Source organism: Delphinapterus leucas, chromosome 15, assembly GCF_059928025.1.
Source record: "Delphinapterus leucas isolate spDelLeu-1000000601 "Yukka" chromosome 15, BTC_Dleu_Yukka2, whole genome shotgun sequence".
In the NCBI taxonomy this organism is placed as follows: domain Eukaryota; kingdom Metazoa; phylum Chordata; class Mammalia; order Artiodactyla; family Monodontidae; genus Delphinapterus; species Delphinapterus leucas.
Window position 1 is genome coordinate 16880943 of NC_143143.1, and position 22969 is coordinate 16903911.

At 41.3% G+C, this 22969-nt stretch overlaps 1 protein-coding gene across 10 annotated transcripts in view; it reads left to right on the forward strand.

Annotated features, from left to right (window-relative positions):
• The window catches only part of XPO6 (exportin 6), a 106332-nt gene that overhangs the window by 10915 nt on the left and 72448 nt on the right, over window positions 1-22969 (forward strand). The window lies entirely within an intron of this gene.

Below are 22969 nucleotides of genomic sequence, written 5' to 3' on the forward strand. Positions count from 1 at the left end.
ATCAATACAAAGAACATGGCAAAAAAAGAAATCCCCTAAATCCTCCTACCCTGAACTATGATTAACAATCCATATGTCTTTGTTTCTATTTGTCTATAAGATAAGGAGGTTAGATGTCTAAAATAAGTACTTTTATTAAAAAAGTGGTGATGCTGATTTTTTGGGTCATGCTAGTTTTAAAATAAAAATCAATTTACTATTCTTTGTATTAAAAAAATACTTTCTGAAATATTTATATACTTACAGGAAGTTGCAAAATGAGTGCAAGGACTCCTGTTGTACCCTTCACCCAGATTCCCCCAAGGGTGACACCTTACATAGCTGTGTGCAACATCAAAACCAGGAAATTGACATTAGTACATGGCATTTGTTGACTAGACTACAGACCTTATTCAGTTTTCACCATTTTTTGACCTGCATTCATGTGTGTGTATGGCTCTATGCAGTTTATTCCATGTATTGATTCATGTAACTTCCACCACAGTCAAGGTACAGAGCTGTCCCATCACCGCTGAAGATCTAACTCATGCCTGAGTATATTTTTCCTAATACTCTTTGTATTTGTAGCCCTCCTCACTCTCTCCTAGCAACTACTAATCTGTTCTCCATGTCTACAGTTTTGTCATTTTGAGAGTGGTGTAAATGTATCTGCAGGCCGTAACCTTTAGACATTGATTTTTTTCACTGAGCACAGTGCTCTTGAGGTCTCTCCGTCTACTTGAATTTATTTTATTTTATTATTTATTTATTTTAAACATTTATTTATTTTATTTATTTTTGGCGGTGTTGGGTCTTTGTTGCTGTGCACGGGCTTTCTCTAGTTGCGGTGAGCGGGGGCTACTCTTTGTTGAGGTGCACGGGCTTCTCACTGAGGTGGCTTCTCTTGTTGCGGAGCAGGGCTCTAGGTGCGCGGGCTTCAGTAGTTGCAGCATGTGGGCTCAGTAGTTGTGGCTTGCGTGGTCTAGAGCACAGGCTCAGTAGTTGTGACGCACGGGCTTAGTTGCTCTGCCGCATGTGGGATCTTCCCGGACCAGGGATCAAACCCTTGTCCCCTGGATTGGCAGGCGGATTCTCAACCAGTTCGCCATTTAACATTGATTAGTTGATGTGTGTGTGTGTGTGTGTGTGTGTGTGTGTACGTACTTTTTTTCCAATAGAGTTCATGGTTGCTCTGTTCCCTGAATTATTTGTTTTGAAAATGTCTGTCATCCTTATCCATAAATGGTAACTTGGCTGGGTATAATACTAATGGGTCATACATTCTTTTCCTTAGAATTCTGTGGATATTTCTCCATTGTTTTCTTCCATTGAAGGTTGTTGTGTGGAAAAGCCTGGTTAGCCTAATTCATTCTCCCTTTACCTCAGAGAGAACTTGCCTTTTTTGCATGATTGCTAGGAGAACTCTGTCTTGCTGAAGTTCAGTAACTCAATTAGGATATCTTTAAGTGTGTATCATTCTTTTATCATTTTGCCCTAGAACATGGTATGCCTGCCTTAATGTTTTTACCTAGTTCCCTAATGTTGGATATTTTAGATTTCTAGTGTGTGCTGCATCAGTACTACAATAAACACATCAAATTTCTCTTTGTCCATTTTGTGAGATTGTAGGATAAGTTTCTAGAAGTGGAATTGTGGGGCAAAAAGTACATTTAAAAATTCTGGTATTTAGTGCTTTTTCTACAAAAAGATTGTATCAGTTTATATTCTCACTAGTGGGATAGTTCCTGCTTCCCCACCTTCTGGCTGACACCAATAAAACTTTTTAATGTGAAAGATGAAAACGGCACTTAAGGAATAACATGTGCAGTCCTTTAGTTATGAGTGAAGTGGAATATCTTTTGATGTTTTATTTCCATGTGTATTTTTTCCTATGTCACTTGACCATTCCTGACCTCTATACATTTTTCTGTTGGGTCAGCCAACATTTTTTTTTTTTTTTAAATGTAATTTGGCTGAATAGTTTTAGAATGTTGATAAAATTAGGTTTGGAATAGCTTGCACATTTGGTTGATTAATCTCATGCCACTAATTTTAGTCAGGTTAAGAACACTATCATTTCTTGTGTACTAGTATTGTGGACTTGAATAAAAAGATTGTCTGGTGAGGAGGCTGTAATCTGATAGTTTTCTGAACCATCAGACCTTTTGTCTGATGATCCATGTAATTAAGTTGTCTATTCCTTCCCACTTGGTTTCATATGTATTTGTCATAACATGATGTAAGAACAGGTTTAATCATAGGAAAGAACTTCTATTGCCAGAAAGTTGCAGTGCTCACCCTGGTGAATGAAGTGATTTTTCTGGTAATCATTTGTTGTTGGTCCTGTTAATTGGGTGCGTGAATTTAGAATGTTAAAAGGTATATGAAGTTAACTGATTCACTTTGTTATAAAGCAGAAACTAACACACCATTGTAAAGCAATTATACTCCAATAAAGATGTTTAAAAAAAAAGATATATGAAGTAGCTTCATAGGAGAGTTTACCGATCATGCTTAGGGTTTCTCTGATTTTCTACTGAAATTCCTCTAATGGCAGAGAGAGCCTACACCTGCTTAAGAGAAGGCCCTTGTCCTGGGGCTTTAGGTCATAGCAGCTCTCTGTAAACGTGAAGTTTCTTGAAAATCTTGAATTGTATGTTAAACCTGTGTTGTTTAAAAGTCAATATATATTTTTTCTTTCTTCCTCTCTCCCTCTCTTCTTTTGTTCCTCCCTTCCCTCCCTCCCTCCCCAATCTTTACAAGCAAATTAACGATCCAGGCACATCCATTATCTTGAGGAGCATTGTGTAGCCATCATCACATTTTACTGTGGGGGTGACTGGTCCACGTCTCCTGAGCTCTGTGGACAGACATACTTTTATGAGGAGCGTTGAAAAATATCCTGGTGTATCTGTGAAGGAGACTTCTTATGAAGAGAAAAAACTTTAAGGCTTTTGAAAAGACCTCAAAGAAATATAAGGAAACATTTTGAGAAAATACCCCTTTACACCTCAAGAGGGAACAGATTGAAAGAGAGCTTTGAGTAGACTGCTTTTATTGGCATACTCAGTAGATAGACCCTTGGTACGTAACACTTGTGTTTTTGATTGTCAGTAACCTTCAAAGCCTTTGATAAATCATTTGTTATTTAAAAAAAGTATGACTTGCAATGCCTTCAGGTGTCTGGAGCAACTCACTTGGCTGGCACATGAGTGGGCCCGGCTGATCTCCTAGCTCAGTACAGCCTGGGGGTTCTTTACTGTTCAGGGTTATGACAATCTTCATTACTTTATGAAAGATAATCCTGCAAAGAAATTCAACTAATAGAACTGGTGATGCAAATGAAATGATCTGAGGAAGTTAAAGTTCTTAGTTAGCAAAAAGGAGTTATGGACAAATTAGAGATCAATGTTAAAAACTTGGTGCCTTGGATCCACCATACTCTAGGTGTGGAAGGAAAGGAAAACAATTCCTCATACTAGGTGAATGCTGGGCCATTGCAAACGTTGCAGATTATTTAGAGAAAGTTGAAAAGACACTTAACTTGTGGTGTTATTCTATTCACTGGAATGTGTGTAATTTGTAATTCTTTACTGAAAGGGAAAGTCAGGAGCTGGAGGAAACATTGTTGGTGAATTTGGGGTCTCACTTGCAACAGAGTTGCAAGATAACTGGAAGCTGGCCTACAGCTATTGAATGTAAGCATGGAAAAGGGTGACTAGAAGTTACAGAAGTTTGTAACTTCTGGAAGAGATGTGCATGTCAGCAAATGATTACAATGCTGGGGAATAAGTACAGAAAAATAACTTTGTAAGAGGTATAACTGTACTTAAAGAAAAAAAAAAGCCTGGCCACACTGGGGATGGGAGGGTTGTATCAGGGAAGGCTTCCCAAAGGAGGTGGCAAATGAGTTGGGTTTCAAAGCAGAAGTAGGAAGTCCCTAGGCATAGAATTTGGGACATGAGGTGGTGGGGAAGCAGAAGGGCCATTTTGGACAGATGGAGCCACAGGTATACACAGAAGAGTAAAAAAAACACAGTGTGTTTAGGTCAGGTCGTGAAGATGAAAGCTTTGAAATGTTGAAGAATAAGGAGTTCTAATAGGCAGTGCAGGTGACGTCTGTGAAGGCAACTACTCCTGGAAAGGTTTTTATTTAATTATTGAGGGAGGGAGCCATGTGCTTTATTATTGCCTAGGAAATTATTCCTCTATATTCTGCATTCTCTTTTTAGAGAAAGACAAATTTAATTTTTATTTTAAAAACTTTTATGGCCACATTGCGTGGCATGTGGGATCTTGGAAACCAGGGGTTAAACGTGTGTCCCCTGCGGTGGAAGCATGGAGTCTTAACCACTGGACCACCAGGGAAGTCCCTAATTTTTATTTTTTATTGAAGTACAGTTGATTTATAATGTGTTAGCTTCAAGTGTACAGCAAAGTGATTCAGATATATATATATAATATATGTGTATATATATAGAATATATGTATACATTATATATTCTTTTCAGATTCTTTTCCATTATAGGTTTTAACGAGATATTGAATATAGCTTCCTGTGCTCTACAGTAGGTCCTTGTTGTTTGTCTATTTTATTTTTTTAAACTATTTATTTATTTATTTGGCTGTTGGGTCTTTGTTGCGGCATGTGGGATCTTCATTGCCGCGTGCGGGATCTTTAGTTGTGGTATGCAAGCTCTTAGTTGTGGCATGAGGGATCTAGTTCCCCAACCAGGGATGGAACCTGGGCCCCCTGCATTGGGAGCGTGGAGTCCTATCCACTGCACCACCAGGGAAGTCCCTATTTATTCAATTTAAACATCTTATTTTGAGTTATTTTAGACTTGCAGAAGAGTTGCAAAAATAGTACAGGGAGTTCCTGTATACTCTTCTCCCATAGGGATTTATTAAAGACAAAAACAAAAACAAAACCACAGTAGCCAAGTCTTCCAGTAATTTAGCTCAGTTTCTGCACCTTCTTCCTTCTAGTACTGCTTGGCTGTTAAAGTAGGTACTGATGATCACAAGGTCTTCTCTGCCATTTTTTGATTTTTGCTTATTTTTCCTGATTGTAAAAAGTGTTTTGAACTCTGTAGACTATTTGCTAGTATAAAATAGACAAGAAATTACCCCCATCTGATTCAACCTCTAATAATGTTTTTGTTTCCTTCCAGTCTTTTTTTCTATTTACTTTTTAAATATGGTTGAGATCACACTGTAAATGTACTTTTTTCTTCTGCCTTTTCCACTTAACACAGTATAAGTAGTTTTCCAAATCATTAAATACTTCATAAATATTTACAGTGGCTCTATAATATCACATTGCATGGATTCTTTGGCAGTTAGATTGTTCCATTTTTTGCCATTGTAAATAATATGTGATTAATGTTTTTGCAAAAAGCTTTTTCTGTATTTCAGAAAATTGCCTTAGGCTAGATTCCCAGAAGGGCCCAAGGGGGTATGAAGATTTTTTTTTTAATAAATCTTTTATTTTAAAATAGTTTTAGATTTAGTATAAACATTTTTAAGGTATGTTGTAAGCTATTTTCCAGAAAGGTTATACCAGTTTATTCTTCCACTAGCTATGGATAAATACTTGTCAGCATTGGGTAGTCTTAAGAAAATTGTTGCAGAATTCGTAGATTAAAAAAATGGCTTTTCATTATTCCTTAATATCTTTTTTTGTAGGAAAAGTTTTTACCAAGTTAGATTTTATTTTTGTTTGTTTATAGGAGACAGATCCCTTATGCTTACTTTAGTTACTATTTAAGTATCCTTTACGCTTACTGTAATATATTAGAAATGGTGCCTTTAACTTTTTTTTTCCATAGTCTTAAGTTGATTTTTATTGTTTCTTTAAATACACATAACAGAAAGTTGACCACTTTAAAGTGTACAATTTAGTGACATTAAAGTACATTCACCCTGTTATGCAACTACTCCCACTCTTCAGTTCTAGAGTGATTCATCACTCCAGAGGAAACCCAGTACCCAGGAGCAGTCACTCCCCATTTCTGCCTCTTCCTAGCACCTGACAACCACAAATCTGCTTTCTGTCTCTATAGGTATGCTTATTCTGGATGTTTCATATAAATGGAATCATATAATACATGGCATCTCAATATCCTTTAAAGCAGAAAAAAAGATGAATTAAATAAAATTTGAATTGAGTCTATGTATTAATATTAAAGTTTGAAAATTGACAGTCCATCTATGGCAAGTCTTTTTTTTTTCTTTTAAAGATTTTTTTTTTGGATGTGGACCGTTTTTAAAGTCTTTATTGAATTTGTTACAATATTGCTTCTATTTTATGTTTTTTGGTGTTTTTTTTTTTTTTTGGCTGCGAGGCATGTGGGTTCTTAGCTCCCCAACCAGGGATCGAACCCGAACCTTGCATCGGAAGGCGAAGTCTTAACCACTGGACCTCCAGGGAAGTCCCCGCAACAGTCTTGAATTCAGCATATTTAGTTGGTCAAGATGTCCCATTCTTAGTTTATGGTTGTTGTTGGTGAACAGAGGGCTACAGGCCTTGGGGGAGGAGGGCACCTGAAATAGGGACAAAGATAGGAAGAATATGGGCTTGGAGAGTGAAAGCCAGTGAAATGACAGCACATTCCATGGCTGGGACTATATAGGAAACTCGTCTAGAAGTTAACCTCTACAGCAGTATGATTTGGAGAACTTTAGGTAAGGTGCTTCCCTCTGTGTCATCAAAAAATAACAACAATAGCAACAAAATAGCCAGCCTAAAAATGAATGAATACATTTGTGACAGTATCTAATGTATAATACCTCAGGAAATGTACGAATTTTTGCTTAGGAGTAAGAGTGGTGTTGGGGACAACGAGGACAACCAGAGAGGGTCCGGGGTGTCTTTCGTGTTTGACATCTTCATTGGAAGTCCTTGGTAGTGGGGGAAGTTTTGTGTGTTTGTGTGGTTTTTCATTGTTCAGGTAGTTTTTCCAAAGGCCTTCAGAGTTTGATCAGGCACCCCCTGAAATGGAATGCTTGGTGTAGATGGAGGATTTTATTTATGGAACAAAGTATAGCTTCCATGGTAAATTCTGTGGGCAAGTCAGTGTCTTGTTTTCATTAGTCAGTGTGTTATTTCCCCAGAGCCGGATACCCATGAGCGTGGGGTGGGGTCATTGTGAATCAGCAAAGCCAGTGATCAGAACTTGGATTAGAGATACCTCAGCCTCCAAGTAGGCCGTGGCCTAACTCATTTTATTTCAACATTGCTTACGATTAAGCAGTTAAGGACGGATTTTTGCAGCAAGTATTCAAGTAAGGAATGCATTCAGTGTTTAGCAATTTTAATACATTCCTAGGTATCTGAAAAATAGTATAACCTCATGTTTAAGAGCATGGGTTTGGGGCCTGGGTTTGAATCCTGGCTCTGCTACTTAACCAAGTATGTGACCTGGGACAAGTTACTTCATCTCTCTGGGCCTCATTTCCCTCATCTGTGCAATGGGATTGTTACGAGGATTAAAGGAGTTGATGTCAGGTCCTTAGGACAGTGCCTGGTATGTACTGAGTGCTAAGTAAATGTTAGTTTTTTAAGTTATCACCATTGAGTAACTACTTTATAGCTTCACTTAGTATAAGAGAAAGAGTTAAAATAATTCCTGTAACAAGTGTTTATTAAGTGCCTGCTGTGTGCTAGTTAGACCCTGGGAACAGAGATGACTAGGAAGTAGTCTCTGCCTATGCACTCCAGGCTACTGGAGAGACCCACACATTAGCAGGAAATTTCTTTTCTCTCTAGTTGTTTTCTCTGTTTTCTTTTTTAAACAAGTGAACATTGTACAAAATTTAAATGATACAGTAGAGTGTACAGAGAAAAGTCAGCCTCTTTCCCTTCTCCTGTCCCCAGAACCCCATTTTCTTCTCTAGAGGCAACCACCGTTACCAGTTTAAAGAAAAGCGTGTGTATTTTCATATTCCCTACTCTACCTCTACTAATGGGTAGCATACTGTACATACTGGTACACTGTTTCGTGCCTTTTAAAAAATGTTAATGTGTTGGGTGTAGTTCCACATACCTATGTGTATAGAGCATTCTCACTATTGCATAGTATTCCATGATAGGGATGTACCTTATTTAACCAGTCTTGCTTTGATGGAAAATTAGGTTGTTCCCAATCTTTTGTTTTACAAACAGTGTTGACTTGAAGGTCCTTTCACACATAAACTTTTGGAGGAAAAAAAAAAATTGCTATAAGTATATTCGCTGGGTGAAGTTGTCTATGCATTTAAAATTTGTAGATAACTGCTAAATCGTCTTCCATTGTGGTGGCACTGGTTTATGATCTCGCCAGTGTTGTATGAAAAGTGAAAGAGGTCATTTCAGTTCACCGTGTTCAGTGTAATGTTAGGAAGCCCACATAGAATGGCCGGCCCTGCCGGGGGAACTTCAGTAGGCTTCACAGAGGTGGTGCCATTTTCAAGGAGTCTTAATGCATAGGTAGGAGTTTTCTGGGTAGAGAAGTGCATCCTAGGTAGCAGGAATGGCATCTGTGAAGACATGGAGCTGTTATGTGGAGAAGCTGGGTCTGGCTGGGTCACAGGGTGGTTGAGGAAACTGGAAGAGGGAGCATGGGGATGGTGACGTCCAAGGGGCAGGTCAGGGCCAGGTGATGGGGTGACTTGATCACCCCTGATGGTCAGGTGGCAAAGACCCTGGGTGGTGGTGAGAGGCTTGCAGTTGAAAGATACTTGAGGGAGAATTTGCAAACCAGTCTTTTATAAACCATTTATTACCAGAAGAAAACTTGCCAGACTTGGTAGAACCTGAATCAAAGCTGGAAGGGCTTTTTTTTTTTTTTTTTGGAAGGGCTTTAATTCTGAGGAATTTTAATGTGGTACTTTCTTGGAGGTATCCCAAATGCTGGATAGGCATTTGGGTTCTCCTCCTTCAGCCCCATTAATTAAGCAGTCTCTGATTGAGTCTATTTTATGTATTGGGATTCTATGTAATATTTTTTTCTTAAAAAAAAGACCAGACAGCTTTTGCTGCTGGAATCATGAATCTAATTCCAACCCATGTTGTCCCAAACACAAATAGAAGCCTGGAAGACAATGGTGCTGTTCTTTTATTCTTTGTGTGCGGCACTGGTAGGTTGATCACTATAAAAATGAAAGTGAAGACGGTGGCATTCTTGGAATTTTTTTGAGCATTTAGTTGACTTATGTGGGATTTTTGTTTATTTGGTTTCTTCCTTTTTTTAAAGCTTACTGACTCATCAGTGAAATATATAGTGAAAGAGTTCTGCTCATTTATGGTTAAAGGTGCCAAGGGGTTTTTGTGTGTTATGTCATTTACTTCTCACAGCTACCTGGTGGGGAGCTGTTGTAAATCCACTTCGCAGGTGAAGAACTGAGGCTCAGAGACGTTAAGTACTTTGTGCCAGGTCATGCACAGAGTTAAGTGGTAAAGTTAGAGGTCAGATACAGACCTGAGGCTGACTCCAGAGTCCACACCCCTCACAGTTACGCTGTGACAATTCATTTTAAGGCATTCCCAGGATAGGGAGTACCCAGCCAGATGTATGGTGGAAGGGCACGTCCAGGTGGAATGGTGTGGAATTTCTAGTCCTTGGCTTTGGGCTGTTGCCCAGAGTGAAGGAGCAGAGCTGGGAGGTGGGAATCAAAAGCAGCACTTTATCTTTACCTCTGTTTCCACTCCTTTCCCCCATGTCCTAGCAGGGTCGGTTGGGAACTGTAGGAAGGGTGGTTACATGCTCCCGTCTCAAGCTAATTATGCTTGTTGTTTGGGGTTTGGAGGCTGATAGAAGGCTGCTTCTTGAGTCATCCCTTCATTATCCAGGAATGTGAGCAAGGCCAGGATTCCTGGCAGGATCAGACAGTTGGACAGGAGCTAAGTATCCATTTCCTTTCTCCTGTGCACCTCCCACCTCCACTTCCCCCACTCCTAAAAAAACATCCCCAGAACTGCCATTGTTCTGTCTTTCTAACCCAGTGAATCTTCAGTGGGGTGGAGGAAGAGAATCATGAATAGTTTCAATATTACGATAGCTTTCCATATTGTAAAAGTTACAGCTTTTTAAAAATCACAGTTGTGATTACCAAGCATACTATTGAAAGTAAAACTTAAGAAAATTGCATCGACTAATAGTGCTGTGCAGAACCCAGCACCCAGGATAGTCCCTGGTGGAGAGAGTTGCTCTCACCAGAGCATGTGGTGTCTTCTTTCTTGGTGACTAGTAGTCATCTATGGTGATGGGAGGAGCATTTAGAACTCCCCAGTCAGGAAGAGTCACTTCCTACTGAACGCAGATCTCTGCTTGTGTAGCAGCATCACACTTCCTGCAGAATGTAGCACCGTCAAAGGTCCTTCAGCAGCTGCTCTCGTGGGCATCATTGTTTACGTTGTGTGGGATACATAAGCACCCTTTGGCAGTCGGCAGTGATACTTGGAGAGCCTTAGGGTAATGTGACTGATCATAAATTAAGAATTACAGCATTAAGGTGGTGCTGGGTGTATTGAGAGGGACAAGCTGATGACAACTTAGGAGACTTTGCCTTTATAAAAGCAAATCTAAACAGGGTGGGCTAAGAGAAGCTTGTAGTGAGAGAGGAGCTACTGTATTAGCCAGCATTTACATAGTGCTTTGTAATCAACATGCAGTACACACACCTGATTGCATTTAGTACGAAGGATGCTCCCAGAGCTGGCAGGATTTGCCCAAAGTTATGCAGGCTGTATTCTGGAGCTGGGGCCGGCTCTCACTTGGTATTTTCTCTGCCTGCCAGGCTGTGGCTGAGGACCTCTCAGTGGTAGCATTGGTTCCCATGCAGCCTGTTCGTTCTGTCATGGCTCGTGTAAAAAGCACCTTCTCTGTGTCCCCTCATTCCTGCTTTGGTGCACATTCAGGGGATTGTCATCTGTACCCAAGTGGGAGCAGTACTGGAGCACAGTCTTCTGGGCCCTGTCTCCCTCTTCGCATTTCTTTCTTCCCACAAGAGTGATTGATCTCTTGATGGTTGCACTGGGGGGAGCCCAGCACCAAGGCCCGTATCTACTAGGTGCAAGGTCACTCACTGCATCAGAACACTGCCCAGCTTTGTGCCTGTGCCCTCTCACTTGCTTCCTCTCAGGAGAAGCTTGTCTTCCTCTGTGTCCCGCCTTCCCCTCGTGGCTAGGCATGGGCCAGCCAGGGCAGTTTAGAACGAGAAAGGGGTTGCAGCTTTACCCGTCCTGAGGAGGACATTAGACTTTGACTTGTACTTGATCTCTTGAGACTGTATATCAATGGATAGAACCAGGGAGGGTGAGAGAAGGGAAATGATTATGCTCCCCCAGATTCCAACAGTCTGTAATATAGTCTGGAGATTTTTCCAAAATTACAAACATGTTATTTTAACTTATTTTAAAAGGCCATTCTGGGAGTAGTTCAGGAGGAAGGTGGTATGGGTTTACAAGAGACTTGCTCTTAAATGGTGCAGGTGGTAACAGCAGTGAAATGAAATTATTTACATTTGAGCTGTAGTGTTAATTGTGATTCAGATTTGCAGTATTTTTTTTTTTTAATTTATTTATTTTTGGCTGTGTTCGGTCTTTGTTGCTGCACGCGGGCTTTCTTTAGTTGCAGCGAGTGGGGGCTACTCTTCCTTGAGGTGCACGGGCTTCTCATTGCGGTGGCTTCTCTTGCTGCAGAGCACGGGTTCTAGGAGCATGGGCTTCAGTAGTTGCAGCACGCTGGCTCAGTAGTTGTGGCCCACAGGCTCTAGAGCGCAGGCTCAGTAGTTGTGGCACACAGGCTAAGTTGCTCCGCGGCATGTGGGATCTTCCCAGACCAGGGCTTGAACCCTTGTCCCCTGCATTGACAGGCAGATTCTTAACCACTGCACCACCAGGGAAGCCCTGCAGCGTGTTTTTATGGTGGTCCATCAACCTTGCACCCATTCATTTCCTGATTTCATCAAGTGCAGGGTAATGCCAGCTCATTCATCGTTCCCACAGCCCTTGGAGCAGAACTTCTCTGGGCTTCTTTAAGGGGTAGAGGAGCCATCGCTGGGAAAGGACTCTGGTGGCCCTGCCCAGTGACTTGACCAATAGCTGGCTGACTTTGGGCAAGATACTCTGAGCTTCATTTTCCTCATCTGTAAAATGAGGTTGGACTTGCTGTTCTCTGGGGTTTGTTTATTTCTCTCTTAAGATTCTGTGGTCCTCTTTCAGGAATTCTTGGTAGCATGCCTTGTGTTAAATGTGCTCACTAAGTATCTTTTGAGTTTAATTGACTAGGCATGCTGATATAAACATTCATCCTCCTGGGATATGTACCTGGGAAAGAGAAGCAGATGGGATTGTGAAGAGAGCCTGTTCTTGGCTGTATTACACATTTATTTTAGGCAGTTTCTTGCAGAATAACTATTTTTATCATTTGCTTCTTTGGCTGTCTAATTAAAGCCTTCGGACTAGAATATAAATAAGTAAGTGTATAAGTTATATGTATTTTAGCTCTTAGTGGGATGTGGTTCTTGTCCAACCAGCAGATGCAAAATTTTTAATGTCTAGGCTATGTATTATCCTTTTTCAGAAACAGTGTGAGATAATAAATCTGGCATCTGAGAGAGTAAAATAATCCTTTCCTTCTTATTGTACTCTTTTGTCACTTTTTCTTTCCTCTTTGACCAGCTAGCTTGGAGCAGTGAGGAGCAAGGTGGAGGGTACCAATCCAACAGATGAGATTTTAAAAAACTTTTTAGTTGGAAAAATTCCAATTGGACAGAAATCTTGCAAAGAAGGAGTAGTACCAAGAACACTCTTATACTTTTAGCCCAAACTCACCTATTGTTAACATTTTGCCATGATTGCTTTTATTATTTGCACTTCCTCTCTATGTATATTTATGCACATACATACATATACACACACACGATATTTTCTGAACCGTTTGAGAGTAAGTTGCCTACATCATGGTCCATTGCCCCTAGATAGTATATTTCCTAATAGGGATATTCTCTTACATAACCATAGTGCAGTTGTCAACTTTAATTAATTTAACATTGATTCAGTACTTTTATCTGATCTACCATCTGTATTCCAGTTTTGTCAGTTGGCCCAGTATGTCCTTTATAGCATTTTTTCCCTCCAGTACAGGATCTAGTCTAGAATCAGGAATGACAGTTATTTGTCATGACTCTGTAGTTTTCTTTAGATTTGCTGGAAAATTTTGAAACCAGTGCACCTGTCCATTCGGAGCTAATTGGTGCCTCTTGTTATTATAGCTTGTCTAGTAGTAGGTGGATTGGTTTTTCCCAGCATAAAACACACTGTCCTCTGTGTACAAGATGTTTCCTCTAATTGGTCCCCATAGGGACAGAATATACTGCTTTGGCTTTCTCACTACCATAGTGGGACCCATTGGGCTTTCTGGCCCAGATGACTGGCAGTCATCCTGCCCCTGACTCCTGGTCCTCAGCAGTAAACAGATCCTTTTGTTCATGGAAGGGACGGAGAATCTGACTGGGCACTTTCTGCAAACCCAAGAAATACTGGGGGTGGGAGGGGCGGGAATGTCTTGTAGTTGATCACCTTTATAGTAGTTTTAGACTAAAGCAGATAGGTGCCTTTTAATAATTAGAGTTATGTTTAGATACAGCCACAGTATATGTTTTAATCAAATATTAAGTACCTGCATGATGATATCATTCAAAGTTACGTCTGTAGTTACTCTCAAAGGGCAAATATTGTTCAGATTTAAGCTGTAGGTGAGACAACCAGGAGCCTTTCGAGGCACACGTATAACTTTAGTAGTTAGTTCCAGTCATGTGTTCGTAGAGTTGTGGTAAGTGCATCTGCCCCGGCCTTGCTTTCCCGGAACATGGTGTGGCTCTCCATGTCTTTCCTTCAGTAGAAAATATATATATATTTTTTTTTGCGGTACGCGGGCCTCTCGCTGTTGTGGCCTCTCCCGTTGTGGAGCACAGGCTCCAGACGCACAGGCTCAGCGGCCATGGCTCACGGGCCCAGCCCCTTCGCGGCATGTGGGATCTTCCCGGACCGGGGCACGAACCCATGTCCCCTGCATCGGCAGGCGGACTCTCAACCACTGCGCCACCAGGGAAGCCCAGTAGAAAATATTTTTTTTCCTTGCAACTTTTGTATATAACTTCTATTTTTTTAATTTTTAAATTAAAAAAAATTATTTTATTTATTTTTATTTTTGGCTGTGTTGTGTCTTTGTTGCTGCACGCGGGCTTTCTGTAATTGAGGCAAGCAGGGGCTACTCTTTGTTGCGGTGCGTGGGCTTCTCATTGCGGTGGCTTCTCTTGTTGCGGAGCATGGGCTGTAGGAGTGCGGGCTTCAGTAGTTGCAGCACGCTGGCTCAGTAGTGGTGGCTCTCAGGCTCTAGAGCGCAGGCTCAGTAGTTGCGGCGCATGGGCTTAGTTGGTCTGCGGCACGTGGGATCTTCCTGGACCAGGGCTCGAACCCGTGTCCTCTCCATTGGCAGGCGGATTCTTTTTTTTTTTTTTAACATCTTTATTGGAGTATAATTGCTTTACAATGGTGTGTTAGTTTCTGCTATATAACAAAGTGAATCAGCTATACATATACATATATCCCCATATCTCCTCCCTCTTGCGTCTCCTTCCCACCCTCCCTATCCCACCCCTCTAGGTGGACACAAAGCACCGAGCTGATCTCCCTGTGCTATGCGGTTGCTTCCCACAACTATCTGTTTTACATTTTGTAGTGTATATACGTCCATGCCACTCTCTCACTTCGTCCCAGCTTAACCTTCCTGGCAGCCGGATTCTTAACCACTGCGCCACCAGGGAAGCCCGGTATATAACTTTTAGAGTTAATTACTTCACTATGTATCTGTACCCTTTGCCTCCCCTCTGTCTTTGGTGGAAGCATTCAACACCCCCAGGGTGACTGCACTTCTGAGTGTCAGACTTTGAAGATTCAACTGGTTTTACCAATTTGCTTTCAGAGAAATAAAGTGAGATTTCTACTTCATCATGGTGTGCTTAGTTTGTTTTTTAAAAGGACAGTATCTGCAAGTTGAGACACAAAGAGCAGTGATGGGAAAGGTGGGAAGAAGACTTGTTCTGCGTATTCTTCTCCTGCCTGGGGCTTCCTTGGTGTACTTCTTAGCATTTTGAGTTGACTGCAGGAGGGGATGGATAGATGTCACATTGATTCCCATTGTGTGTTACTTTAAGCTTAGTATTTCATCTCTACTTATATGCAGGCCTAAAGGCCAAAGAGATTATTTTCCCTTGTCTGTTTTCTTTGCAGTGGTGAAGGGTATAGGGAAGAATGAGAGTGTTCTTTTGAGAGTTTAGGCATCCATGGTAATCCTGTTAGCTCCCAGAGTTTATATGAGATTGAATTTCTTTGCTAACGGCGTCTGTTGTAACACACCAGGTATGTTTTGCATACTTTTTATTTTTAACCTTGGTCAGCAGTTAGTATAGAATCACTTTTCTCAGAAACGTTCTTTATGTATAAGTAAATAGAGTAGTAAAACTGTTCTAGATATGCCACAGGAGTATTTGACTTGGAACTCTGCTATGCTCGCCGTCATTTTTTTAGGTTTACTATCAAGGAAGCATGAACCTGAATACAGAAGGCTCATGTGATTCACCTCCTTGAAGGATAGACAAAATGTGGCTCCTGGCAAAAAGCTTGATAAAAACCTTCTTTAAAAAAAGAGTCATTTTGGGCTTCCCAGGTGGCACAGTGGTTGAGAGTCCGCCTGCTGATGCAGGGGACACGGGTTCGTGCCCCAGTCTGGGAGGATTCCACATGCCGCGGAGCGGCTGGGCCCGTGAGCCATGGCCGCTGGGCCTGCGCGTCCGGAGCCTGTGCTCCACAAGAGAGGCCACAGCAGTGAGAGACCCGCGTACCACAAAAAAAAAAAAGTCATTTTTTCCCCAGCATCTATTTTATAAAAAGTTTATGTGTTAGAGAGGGGTGTTATAGAGGCAATTAGGTAAAACATTACAGATTTAATCAGGATTTGAGAAAACTGTCATCTAGGTGTCTTAACAAACAAAGCACCATATTACGCATCATCAGTCTCAGTGTTTTTAAGATAAATTATTAGCAGTCTCCTGGTTTTCAAAACGTATTCACTGAGTGCTTGTGAGCAAAGGTCATTATGATCAGAGCTTTTGTGTGTGTGTGGTACGCGGGCCTCTCACTGTTGTGGCCTCTCCCATTGCGAAGCACAGGTTCCGGATGCGCAGGCTCGGCAGCCATGGCTCACGGGCCCAGCCGCTCTGCGGCATGTGGGATCCTCCCAGACAGGGGCACGAACCCTCATCCCCTGCATCGGCAGGCGGACTCTCAACCATTGTGCCACCAGGGAACCCCTGATCAGAGCTCTTAAAGGGGGAAATTTAAACAGAGTTATATGTATCTTGAATTGGGAGGGAATTACCATTATTCCTGAGAAAATAAAACTGATACTGTCTACTTGTTCCTTTTACTCTCCTGAATTTGGTCTGTAAAATATTTGATTACCAGTCCATACTGGACGTTACAGGAAGTACAAACATATTAGGCAGAATCTCTTTCCAGACAGTTTATGTTCTGGTTAGAGAGGCCTAATATCTATGAATTATTAATAGTTACAGATACTATTTTCAATTCTTACTTTATTCCTGGCATTAGGTTTACTACATGCCTTACATAGATTATTTTATGTAATCCTCAGAACAACCCCGTGTGTTAGTTTCTCTTATCCCCAGTTTTGCACAAGAGGAGAAAGAGTAATAGGTTACATAACTAGGCCAAGGTGCATTCTGATTCGAACCCAAGGAACCTGACACCAGAGCCTGTGCTCTCATTGTGCCATTCCAAATGAGCAGAGAACAGTGCCATGGGCAAAATTCTGTGATACCGATTACAAGAAAAGACAAAAGGTGAAAACAAGGAAGGAATCTGCACTGTAAACTTCGTAAGAAATTTCATGAAGGTTGAACTATGAATTGCAGACCCAGGAGCAAATGCAGGATGGGAATAGACATTTGTTCTGAGACCATGAGTATTCAGAGTGGAGTGATGGCTTCCTGTGGTGAGTAATGGTGAATCAGGCATGCTTTCCTTCTTTCTCCTTAGTAAACTCTGCATTCTTCAAATCCCAATGTATATTATCATCTCTGTGAAGCTTTCTTGTCTCCCTCAGACGGAGTTAGTTCTGTTTAGGCTCCTAAAGCCATTTATATGTATGTCATTACTATAGGATGTAGACCATCACATTCTACGTTTTTATTCATAGGTTCTACCCTTCTTCCCCGCCCCCCCCCACCCCCCATGCCATCTCCAGTTCTTTGAAGTCAAGGACAGTCTTACTCATCCTGGTATCTCAAGGACCTAATGCAGTATCAGTTACTTAGTGAATATTGAGTTTATTTGTTGAGTGGATAGCTGAGTGTCTCAGTTGGCCCAGATTCAAAGCCTCTTTAAAGCTAGGTTTAGAATAATTGGGGCAGAAAATGGATATTTAGGAGTATTTATCTGGTAGTGAAGTACAGACTGGATTGGAATTGGGAAAGCTGACATCAGGACGACTAGGTAAAAGAAGTTATAGCAATCTAGGCAGGGGGTGATTAGGGCCTGGTAGAAGTGGTATTGAGGGAAAAGTCAAAGAAGATTTCAAATTATGTGGCCCTTGCCCTTCTTGCCAATTTTTCTTATAATTTATTAGGTGATTGTGAGTCTTGGTTGACTTAGTAGTTCCTTAATAAATGAGTCAGTCGTACAGCATAGTCTCTGAACTGCTGGACCATGAGCAGTGCAATAAAAATGCAGATAAAGTCAAGGCAGGCATAGTTGAAAGCTCCACTTGGCAGATTTTAACTCTTTTGGAACACAAAAGAGTTTTTAGATATATACATAGGTCTCCGAGAGTGTATATATTCTGAGCCACTTTTAATTCATCATCCTAAGGATTTTAATTTGCTGTTGAGGTGAGCCCAGGTGAAGCATAGACTTATGGGATTATAATACTTTTTGTTGTCACCCTTGCAGCTTTGAAGACAAATCGGTGATGATTCCTAGGAATCCAGGAGTCTCATGCTCAGACTTCACCTGTAGGCCTCCCAACTGCTCTTAATAATTGTGCTAATAGAGGAAAAACACAATTTCTAAAATCAGAGTCTGCAAATACCAACCTGAATGTTAAAAATAAGTATAACATTAAGTTTCAAAAATTGTGTATATGTACTTACAGAAAAGTGCACAGTCATCCTGGTGTAACTTTCAGATCAAGAAAACAGAATATTACTAGCATCCCAGAATCCCTCCTCTGCAGAGGTTAATAACCACTATTCTGATTATAACACCATGGATTTGTTTTGCTTGTTTTTAAAAATTAATATAAGACGAATAATGAAGGATGTGTTTTGGCCTCTTTAATTCAACATTGTGAAATTCATCCATGTTGTTGTATGAAGCAATATTCATTCATTCTTTTTGTTTTTAAAATTTATTTATTTTTGGCTGTGTTGGGTCTTCGTTGCTGCGTGCGGGCTTTCTCTAGTTGGTGGCGAGCGGGGTCTACTCTTTGTTGTGGTGCTCAGGCTTCTCATTGCTGTGGCTTCTCTTGTTGCAGAGCGCGGGCTCTAGGCGCACAGGCTTCAGTAATCACGGCACGTGGGCTCAGTGGTTGTGGCGCACGGGCTTAGTTGCTTCGCAGCATGTGGGATTTTCCCGGACCAGGACTCGAACCCGTGTCCCGTACGTTGGCAGGTGGATTCTTAACCACTGCGCTACTACGGAAGTACCTGTTCATTCATTCTTGTTGTCTTATAATATCTTCCTGATGAATAAGCTACAACTTATTTGTCCATTCCACTGGTGATGTACATTTGGGTTCTTTAGACTTTTTGGATATTATGAATAATGGTGCTGTGAATATCTGTGTACGTTTTGTGGGGTATCCAAATTTCTGTTGGGTATATTGTCAAGGAGTAGAATTACAGGGTCATAAAGTATGCATATGTTCATTTTCCAAAATGGTTATACCAGTTTATAGACCCACCAGCAGCAGTGTGTGCATGTCCCCGTTGCTCAGCATACTCACCAATACTTGTTACTGTCTTTTAAATTTTAGCCATTCTGGAAAAAAAAAAAAAATTTAGCCATTCTGGTAGATTTGTAGCACTGTCTTGTTTTTAATTTACATTTCTGTGATGACTAATGAGGTTGAGCACTTGTTTTATGTATCGGCTTTTTGGATATCCTCTTTAATAACTATTTGCCTGTTGGAAAAAATTGAGTCATTTATCTTTTCCTTATTGATCTGTAGAAGTTATTTTATACTCTGATATGAGTTCTCTGTTATCCATATTGGTGATATCTTTTCCCATTTCATGGCTTTCTTTTACACTCTCTTCATTGTGCCATCTGATGAATATTCCGATTTATCAATCTTTTCCTTTATGTTTAGTGTTTCCAAGAATTTTTTCCCTACCCCGGGGTCATGAGGATGATCTGTATTATCTTCTAGAAGTTTTATTGTTTTACTGCTTACATTTTATGTCTGTCACGTAACTGAAATTTTTTGTGTGTGTGAATGCGCCTCGCTTGGTTTTAAGCTAACCTTGTCTTTTAGTTCTGCAAGATCTGGGTCTTAAATCCCAAGTCCAAGATGGGAAGCAGTCAGGTGTATCTGAATCCTGAATGTTGTTCATCAGTTAATCAGAGCATTGCTTGAATAGCCTTTGGGAATTGAATTGAAACCTCTCTTCCTACCACACCATGACACTTTTTTAAAAAAAAGTCTTTGTCCTTTTATAACTTGAAAGTGCAGTCTGTATGGAATATTCCCATGTATTGATACTTACTTGCCACTAATTTTTTAAATAAATTTATTTATAAATTTATTTTTTATTTTTGGTCTTCTTTGCCGTGCGTGGGCTTTCCCTAGCTGCGGCGAGTGGGGTCTACTCTTTGTTGGGGTGCACGGGCTTCTCATTGCAGTGGCTTCTCTTGTTGTGGAGCATGGGCTCTAGGCACGCGGGCTTCAGTAGGCCACTAATTTCTTAACGCACTGCCGTCTGGATTCTGGCTTCACCACCTGCTTAAAACAGCTAGCAAAGGGTCCAGTGGCCTTCTTGCCAAATGGGGCTAATTCTCCAATATCCTTCAACCATTTGCAGGTCTTGAACATATCCTTTATGTCTTTTATTTTATTTTTATTTTTTTGTGGTACGCGGGCCTCTCACTGCCGTGGCCTCTCCCGTTGCGGAGCACAGGCTCCGGACGCGCAGGCTCAGCAGCCATAGCTCACGGGCCCAGCTGCTCCGTGGCATGTGGGATCTTCCCTGACCGGGGCACGAACCCGCACGAACCCGTGTCCCCTGTCCCCTGCATTGGCAGGCGGACTCTCAACCACTGCTCCACCAGGGAAGCCCTCCTTTATGTCTTTATAGCTCTGTTCTGATTGTATGATCCTGGAAAAGTCTCACCCTTCTTTTCTTCTCCTCAAGATAGTTTTGTTTTGAAATCCAGTTAGAAAAAAGCGCCCCTAGATAACGTTTGGGACAAAGCCCTTAAGCCTGAAGGCATGAATCTCCAGTTTCAAAGTAGGCCTGACCACTTTTGTTGTTTTGCTTTGGTCTGTTTTCATTTGGTATCTGAGACCAAATAAAAATGATAACAGCCATAACTGTGAATTAGATAACCTCGTGGAGTTTACATATCAGTTTTACATGGAGCATTTCATTTGATCCTCCTAACACCCCATGGGGTAGGTATTCCTGTTGCAGTTATCGAAATGATTGAAAATGCAAACAGCATGTTATTTTTTCTTGCTGAGAAACACCTGGTGTGCCACTGGATTATTAGGTTTTAGAGTTTCCTTTTTCGTATAACCATCATTTACAAAATCAGGTGAGACTATCATCCTGTGATTTTTGTGGCTGCTTTTGTCTTTCCACTTTCTTTGGGAATGTTAGCTAGGGTTGGAGCTGGGAGGGGTGAGGTTGATGGGACCGGGAATGGAGATAGGGTTGGATTCTCTGGGGAGTCAGAGACTTGCTTTCAGCAGGCTTTGATATATGGCCTGTAATTGTCAAGTTCACAAACTTCTGCCTCAAGAACCCATATGAAATAAACCTTGACAGTTGATTGCTTGAATGTGATAAGCTCCGGTTTTTTCCAGGATCTACTCTAAAATGATTCATTGCAAGAATAAGTTGTGGAGAGACTTACTTCCCTGGCGGTCTAGTGATTAAGACTCCACGCTTCCACTGCAGGGGACCCAGGTTCAATCCCTGGTCAGGGAACTATGTATCCCACATGCTGCACGTCACGGCCAAAAAAAAAAAAAGAATAAGTTATGTAGCAGGTGTGACTTGAAGATGTATCTTTAGTGTTCAGGAACCAATTTTAGCTCCAGAAAAACTATAGATTTATTTTGACTAAATAGCTGATTTTGGTTCAAGAAATATGTCTTGATTTATGTTTATTTCTTTGCCAATAAGTTACTTTAACATAGGAGATTTTCCTTTGATTCTTTTAAATCTTCCCTCAAACATTTTTAAAAATTGTTTTTTCAAATGAAATGGTACACCAGGTTGATTAATGAAGCAGACCGAAGCATTTTTTTATTTATACAAATTCATTTTGAAATATGAATTTATAACACTTAGAAAATCTGTCACTGAGGACAGTGAGGCTGTTTTGATCAACACAAAAACTTGAAACAGGTTAAAGAGGATTGCAGTCCTATTTTTGTTCCACATTCCGGTTATTTCTGCATTAAAAAGCTTAACTTGCAATCCAAGGGTATTTTTTAGTTGAACTGATATATTGGTTTGAAAAAAGAGCAGAGGGCTAATAATTATCATAAAATTCAGACCAGAAAGTCCCTCATGACTTCCCTGGTGGTGCAGTGGTTAAGAATCCGCCCGTCAATGCAGGGGACATGGGTTCGAGCCCTGGTCCGAGAAGATCCCACATGCCGCAGAGTAACTAAGCCTGTGCACCACAACTACTGAGCCTGCGCTCCAGAGCCCGTGAGCCACAACTACTGAGCCAACGTGCCACAACTACTGAAGCCCATGCACCACGTGCCACAACTACTGAAGCCCGTGCTCCACAACAAGAGAAGCCACTGCAATGAGAAGGCCGTGCATTGCAACGAAGAGTAGCTCCGCTCGCCTCAACTAGAGAAAGCCCACGCGCAGCAACAAAGCCCCAATGCAGCCAAAATAAATAAATAAATTAATTAAAAAAAAAAAGAGTAGACCCCGCTCGCCGCAACTAGAGAAAGCCCGCGCACAGCAATGAAGACCCAACGCAGCCAAAAATAAATAAAGTAAATTTAAAAAAAAGTCCCTCAAACTCACAAGTGCTAGAACTATTAAACGATAATTCATCACTCAACATGTCAGAGTTCAGCTGTCATTGCACAGCTGTCACCATGACTGCAGCATGGGAGCGACAGCTGTGCCTGGCACTGCTTGAACGTGGCCCCCCGTGTGCTGTCTAGTGTGCTAACATGTGCTGGTTGATGTAGGTGGGCTGGTGCAAGCCTGATTCAGCCTCTGTAATTAGTGCCAGTCCTAAGAAGTGCTCGTTGATCCACAGAAATGGCCCAAGTTCCTCAGTGTCCTCAAAAGCCCATTACCAAGTGGAGGCCCCTGGTAATATTACAGCTTGATACGTGATACATTTGAGTGTGGGCTTATTTTATTTATTTATTTTTTATTTATTTTTAAAATAAATTTATTTTCGGCTGCATTGGGTCTTTGTTGCAGCGCACGGGCTCTAGGTGTGTGAGCTTCAGTAGTTGTGGCACATGGGCTCTAGAGCGCAGGCTCAGAAGTGTGGTGCACGGGCTTAATTGCTCCACGGCATGTGAGATCTGCCCGGACCAGGGATTGAACCCGTGTCCCCTGCATTGGCAGGCGGATTCTTAACCACTGTACCACCAGCGAAGTCCCTGTGGGCTTGTTTCAAAATGCAGTTTTAATAGTTAGCTCTCACTCTAGGGGC